Source organism: Manis pentadactyla, chromosome 13 (assembly GCF_030020395.1).
Source record: "Manis pentadactyla isolate mManPen7 chromosome 13, mManPen7.hap1, whole genome shotgun sequence".
Lineage (NCBI taxonomy): Eukaryota > Metazoa > Chordata > Mammalia > Pholidota > Manidae > Manis > Manis pentadactyla.
The window spans coordinates 52945556-52952743 of record NC_080031.1 but is presented as its reverse complement, the minus strand read 5'-3'; the positions used below and the strand labels follow the sequence as shown (position 1 = coordinate 52952743).

Sequence of the window (7188 nt, the reverse complement as noted above, 5' to 3'; positions counted from 1 at the left end):
GTAATTATTATTCTTGACTTATTCTTCTGCCCATTCTATTGATTCTTGACACTCTTTCCTCAATTGTTTTGCAACCATCTATTTTTATTGAGAAACACTTTTCCTGTTGAAATGTTGTATGCCATTTATAAACTCTAACATGTGGAAACAAATGTCAGTTTCCAAATGCTGATGGAATAAAACAATATATATGATTTCTATATTACTGTATGATGTGTTTGTCTTCATGAGACTGAAATTTTGTAGAGGAAGAGTGACTTAATTTAACTGAGGGGGACTATTTCTGGTAATTAAGCCTTGAAACAAAGTCTTAGTCATATTTGTGTTTTCCTGTTGAAATTATCAATGGGTGACCTAAAACCCAAATTACAGACTGTGGAGTGAGGCCTGCATACCCAGCAGAGATGAGGCTGGTACAGACTGTGGGTCCTGCTCCTGCTGAGGCAGTGTCCTTAGGGTAGTCTGGGATGTTAGGCACTTACCATGAAAACTTCATTTTTAAATATCTGTAGTATGATAAAAAAAAGTATGTCTTAGACTTTTGGGGAAGATTATATGTGTATGTGGTGCAGCATTAAAAATTTGCTGGGATGCTTTAAATCAAGACAATCAAGGCTCATTATTCTACCACTGCCGTCAATGATTCTGTAAGTTAAACACACACTGAGCCACCCACGTCAGTCTCCAGCACCTGGGCAGGGAAGTCAGGACAAGCCGGGAGGCAGTTTCCTCGCAGGCACAGACAGCAGGTCCTCGTGTCAGGACTGCTTGGTGGGCTGTTCAGTGGGGCTCCAGCACATTCACGCCCGCTAATCAAAGTGCATCAGCAGTTTGCCCGGGACCCTCCGGCACCTTCTGTGTTTCCTCCATTCACTCAGCCAAGAGCTCCCAGGCCCTCAGTGCTCTGGCCACTGTGTGGGTCCTGCTTCACTTTGACAGCAAATAGGAGCTGGGTGGGTGGGGGTGTCTGGAGTGTGCTGGACAGCTTCTGAATATTGCATAGAGCTCAGCTCCATACACCAGTGAGGGTTGAACTTGATAGAAAAATTATTGTTTCATTGTGTTCCAGACTAGTTGGATACATATAGGAAGACATCAAAGTCATTTACCGTGTTGTCTAATCTTACAGCATGCCAGAACATGGGACTGTAATAACCTGAAGATCATAATTAGACTTTGTGATGATTACAAGAATATACAAGGTATTTGATACGTGTAATTTCCTCCTGAAATATCCCAATTTATAAGCCCTTCTAAACTTTTTGCAGAAAGAGAAGCCAATTATTTCATTTTACCTTCCTGTTTCTAAGAGTCTTTAAAATTTAACCTTCAACATGTCAGAAAATGAAGAGGTAGAAAGGTCTAATTTCTGGAAGAGATTATGTGAATGAAACTATTACCAATTGTTTTCAGAAGGGTCAGATATTTTGTTTCATTGGTCATTTATTTTATTTTATTTTACCTGTTTTAAAATTCTACTTTAAATAACATTTATATAACAATTGTAACTGACTAGAGACCATAACCTCCTTATGCTTAATGAAGTTTCATTTTACTTTGATTCATATTAGCGACCAGCACAGACACAGGCTGAGAGCAGATTTAGCAGTCACCAGTGAACGGGAGTTAGAGCATCTCAGTGTTGTTCAGTTTTCCTCTGTGCATCTCAATTTCTATGAAAAATTAATTGCTATGTGCATTAAAGTAGATGATATTTGGGGAAAGTAAATAAAGCCTTGTCTGACAAGGAGCAATGACCAAGTCATTTCAAGAGTCTCCCTGACAGAGTTATGAGGAGCGGGATTTCAACTTGGAGAAACATGAGCTAGACAGAAACAAGATGGGATTCTGCCCAGAGCTCTGACTCAGTGGTATATATCAAGTCCAATTACTTAAATGTATGAATACATCATGAAACTGGACAACTGAAGGACTGTACTCAATCATGAGGCAAATATTAGGAGCTATGTCATAGATTCAGCACTATTTCTGTACATAAAATGTCTTTACAGATACTATGCATCCTTATTCTTCTGTAACTCATATTGGTCTAAACACTTTAATTAATTTCCCTTAATTCTCTCAACAATTCATGATATCAAAAGTTACCTTATTGGTTTTTTAATGTAATTTTCAATGGAATAATGGGTACAGGAGTATCTGTGTCCAGCACTCCTGATGATCAGTTGAGATTCTGATCTCCTGACTCAATGGCCCTCGGGTGTATGAGAGGCCAGTCATGTGTGAGGAACCTTACCTGCTCCTGGGAGTGTGTGGCTTACCCCACACAAAAGAGATTAAGTGAGCCACCCTACACTATGGAGGAAGAATTCAAATACTGCGTGTAGATAATCCCTGAACTATGCTGCAGTTACTTCCTAAGTCTCTCTGGCATGGAATACACATCCAAAACTTTTATAATATTCTCATTGAATTCTCTAATCCAAGAGGTAATTAAATTTATGATTCTATAACACAGGCACTGGAAATAAAATCTTCAATTCCATTTTTCAATAATTTAATGTTTTATTTATACTTTTATTGACCAATACAATCTTGTATTGGTTTCAAGTATGCCCAAACATAGTGTTTTAGCAGTTACATACATTACTAAATCCTCATCCCAACTAGTGTCATTATTAGTAGTCAGCATAGAAAGATGTTACAGAACTGCCTACTACTGACTCTATGTACTTTCATCCCCATTACTAATTTATATTTTGATTGAGATTTTTGTGCCTCTTAATCTGCATCACCTGTATCTCCTGCCTACCCCACACTGTCCCCATGGTAACCACCAGTCACATCTCACTGCCTATGAGTCCACTGCTGTTTTCTACATTTTCTTTTGTTTTTAAACCATATATAAGTCTTTCCCCACCTGGTATATGCCGCCTAGGAGAGTACCCTTTGGGTCCATCCATGCGGCCTGGAATGGCAGGATTTCTTCCTTTTCTGTGTGTGAACACTATTCCAATGCTCATGTGTGCATCACCTTTCTCCACTCATCTCTTGATGGGCACATTTGTTGCTCCATATTTTGGCTATTGCAAATGTTGTAGCAATAAATAAAGTGTTGCATATAATTTTTGAATCAGAGTTTGTGTTTTCTTTGGGAAAATTCCTGTAAGTGGAGTTACTGGGTCTATGGTATTTCTATGTGTAGTTTTTTGAGCAACCTTCATACTGTTTTCCATAATGGTTGCACAAATTTACAATCCTACCAACACTGTAGAAGAGGTCCAATTTCTCCACATCTTCACCAATATTTGTTATTTTTTATCTTTCAGATAGTGGCCATTCTGACTGGTGTGAGGTGTATCTCATTGAAATCATTTTGAATTTATGGAGGCTCTTTCTGTGGCTTAGTATGTTGTCTGTTTTGGAGAAAGTTCCATGTACACTTGAGACAAATGTGCATCTGGCTGCTTTTTGTGGAATGTTCTGTAGATATTTGTTAAGTACATCTGATTTTATGTATTTTTCAGTGCCTCTGTTTTCTTATTTGTTTTTTGTCTGGTTGGTGTGTCTGTTGAAGTGAGTAATATGTTAAAGTCTCCTAAAATGAATGTGTTGGAAACTATTTCCCCCTTTAATTCTGTTAGTATTTGTTTCACATATTTAGGTGCTTCTATGTTGGGTGCATGGATATTTATAATGGTTATATCGTCTGGTTGGATGGTCCCCTTTATCACTGTGGAATGTCCTTCTTTGTCCCTCGTTACTTTGTTGTGAAGTCTATTGTGTTGGATACAAGTACAGCTACTCCTGAGTTTTTCTCCTTATCACTTGCATGAATTACCTTTATTCCATCCTTTCACTGTTAGTCTGTGCGTGTCTTTGGGCCTGAGATGAGTCTCATGTAGGAAGCACATAGATAGATGAATCTGTTTATTTATTCATTCTTCCCTCTATGTTTTCTGATGGGTGCATTAAGTCCATTCACATTTAAGGTAATTATTGATAGGAATGTTGTTATTGCAATTTTATTCATTGTTCTCTGGTTGTTTTAATAGTCTCTCTCTATTACTTTCTTCCTCTCTTGTATGTGTCTCTTGTTATTTGATAGTTTTCTTTAGTGTTGTTTTTGGATTTCTCTTTTATAATCTTTTTGTGTATCTATTATACATTTTTGTGTTTACTATAAGGTTCAAGGATATCTCCCTGACTATATAACAGTCCATATTAACCTGATGATACTTAAGTACATTTTTCTTCTTTCTCCTCCACACTTTATGTATTAGATGTCATAATCTGCACTTTTTGTGTATCCCTTGACTAAGTCTGCATATACTTGATTTTACTACTTTTGTTTGCTTTAATTTGATACTTATTTGGTAAGTACTTTGTAGTATTTTGTTCACTACATTTACTTTGGGTTTATTTTCCTTGTTGAAAACTATTTAGCCTTAGAAAACTTTGCATCTCCTGCAGTTCCTTTAATGTTTCCTTTAATGCTGACTGAATGGTCATGAATTCCTTGTGTTCTCATTTATCCAGGAATTGTTTAATCTTGCTTCATATTTGAGTGAGAATTTTGCTGTTAGAGGATTCTTGGTGAATATCCTTCAGGTTCAGTACATTAAGCATATCATGCTCCTCGTTTCTGGCCTGTAAAGTTCTGTCAATAAGTCTGCTGACAGCCTGATGGGGTTTCACTCATAACTAATATTTTTAATTCTCTGGTTGACTTCAGTACTCTCTCCTTATAGTTAGACTTTGTCTGTTATGCTTCCTGGTGTGCAGGGTAATGGCTTCATGAAGAAGGCATCCTTGGTGCACAGCAGCTGAAGACAGTTTACTCTCAGTGCCCAGTTCTCCTTTAAGTTGTGGCCCTAGGGTGCAGCTGGTGGGCAATGGGCAGGGCTGCCTTTCTGCCTGTCTGTCAGCAGTGGTTGGTCTGGGTCAGCAGAGGTGCCTGCAGGCCTCTGGGCCCTTTGGGTGCCTTGAGGCACTTCTGCTGGGATGAACTATAGGTAGAGCTACCCTCTGCCTGCTTGTCAGCAAAGGCAGCTGCTGGGCCAAGATGGCAGGACAGGGCAGGAGTGCAGGGAGCTGCTGTGGGCGTCCTTCCAGTGAGGGAGCTAGAGTACAGGGCTGGTTCATGCACGCGCCCACCATGTGGACTCAGGGAGGGCCAGGGGCGCCTGGAAGTGTCCTCCCTTTACCTGCAGGCACCGCAGTCTGCCTGGCTGAGTGGGCTGGGCAGGGCGGGGGCACAAGGAAGGGCTGCCATGTGGCTGAGCTGCAGGGAGGGAGATGGAGTGCTCGGAGCAGGTTCCTGTGAATACCCAGCCCGCATGGCTAAGGGGTGGCTGGGGAGGCACCATCCACCTGCCCTTTATCCTTGGAAAGAGCTCCCTTGACCCATGCATCTGTGGCACACTGCTCACTGCTGGTAAACCATTGAATGTGTGGTCTCCACTTGGATCTCAGTGGGACCGATGGAGGATGCCATTCCTCCACAAGTTACAGGATCATGGCCTCCCAGAATGCTGCACATCTTCCTGGAGTGCAGCCCAGTGCTACTTTAAATGTTTATGTGGAACAATTTTATATATACAGAAAAGTAATGTAGGTATGCATGGTATGAAGCCCATACATTTTTGACCCAGAATCACCAACTTTTAACACTGCCTCTCTTTCATGTCATCTCTTTTCCTCTTTCTAATTTAAATAAATTTCATAGTTTTGCATGAGTTTTTCTTCTAAATAATATTATTATGTGTCTTGTGACAGTATGGATATTTCTTTCTATAGATTCAGAATGCATTTATTAACTTCAGTAAAAATAAAACAAATACAATATGCTTGCACAATATATCTTAAAGTGTTACAAAGGAGAAAGAAAGACAGGAGAAATTTTTCAAAATCAAAATTTTCTAGTAGATGGATGCAATTTTTAAAAGATGTAATGAAAAATAGAGAAGGCATCATGTTATAAAAATCTAAAGTATAGTGTTGGCCTAAGATTCTAAATGTATGATGTTTAGAGAAAGGAAAAGCAGTATTAAATTTTTCTACTTTATGGTTTCTTGAAAGGTCCCACATTCAACATTTTCTTTAGAGCCCCTGTGACATCCTTATTTCTGAGACTATAGATCAAAGGGTTTAGCACAGGAGTGAGTATGATGTAAAAGACAGACACCACCATGTCCTTCTCAGGGGTATAGTAGGAACTGGGGAGCATGTAGGTGTAGACGGCAGCCCCATAGAAGATGGTGACCACAGTCATGTGGGAGGAGAAGGTGGCAAAGGCTTTCTTCCGGCCTTTTTCTGAGTTCATCCTGTGGATGGTGAGGAGGATGAAACCATAGGAGCTTGAAATGATGGCCACAGGGATGAGCAGCATGAAGACGCAGCAGAGGTACATGAGTGTCTTGTATAGAGAAGTGTCTGAGCAGGAGAGCTTCATCACAGCAGAGACCTCACAGAAGAAATGATGGACCTCCCGGGATCTGCAGAAGGGGAGGGTCATGGTGACAGATGTGACCATGAAGCCATCCACTGATCCCAGGAGCCAACAGCCAGATGCGAGGAGGAGACACACCCTGTGGGTCATGAGGACAGGGTAACGGAGAGGATGGCAGGTGGCTGCATAGCGGTCATAGGCCATGGCGGCCAGGAGGAAACACTCTGAACCTGCCAGTGTCAAATAAAGGAACATCTGCATCCCACATCTGGGGGCTGAGATGGTATTCACACCCATGACCCGGTCACAAGCATCTTGGGCACGGTGACAGAAATGTATGTCACGTCCCTGAGAGACAACAGGCTGATGAAAAAGTACGTGGGGGTGTGGAGCCTTGCATCAGAGCATATCAGAAGGATCAGGAGGGTGTTTCCAGACAAGGCCATCAGGAAAACCATGAAAATGACCACACCAAGGAAGGCTGGGTGTTGGGATTGACTGAAGATTTCCACCAGGATGAACTCTGACCTTCCTGAGTGGTTGGCCATCCAGGTGGTGTCCTCCATGATTTCACCTGGCCCATGAAGGAAGGCATTAGAGTTAGTGGATCAATCACGAGAAACTACCCTCTGAAATAAACATTTAGTGAGTATGTGTATGTGTGTACCAACCTAAATATGCTAACTGGAGGAAATCCCATGGCCTCCAGATCTGGAAATTACAAAGTACCTGGAATTCTACTAATTGACCAGAAAAGTAGCAATTCACAACTATGG

The 7188-nt window shown here is 40.9% G+C and overlaps 1 pseudogene; it reads right to left on the bottom strand.

Moving 5' to 3' along the window:
- Positions 1–6020: 6020 nt before the first annotated feature.
- On the bottom strand, positions 6021–6978 carry LOC118913223 (olfactory receptor 2T29-like; annotated as a pseudogene).
- Positions 6979–7188: the final 210 nt, after the last annotated feature.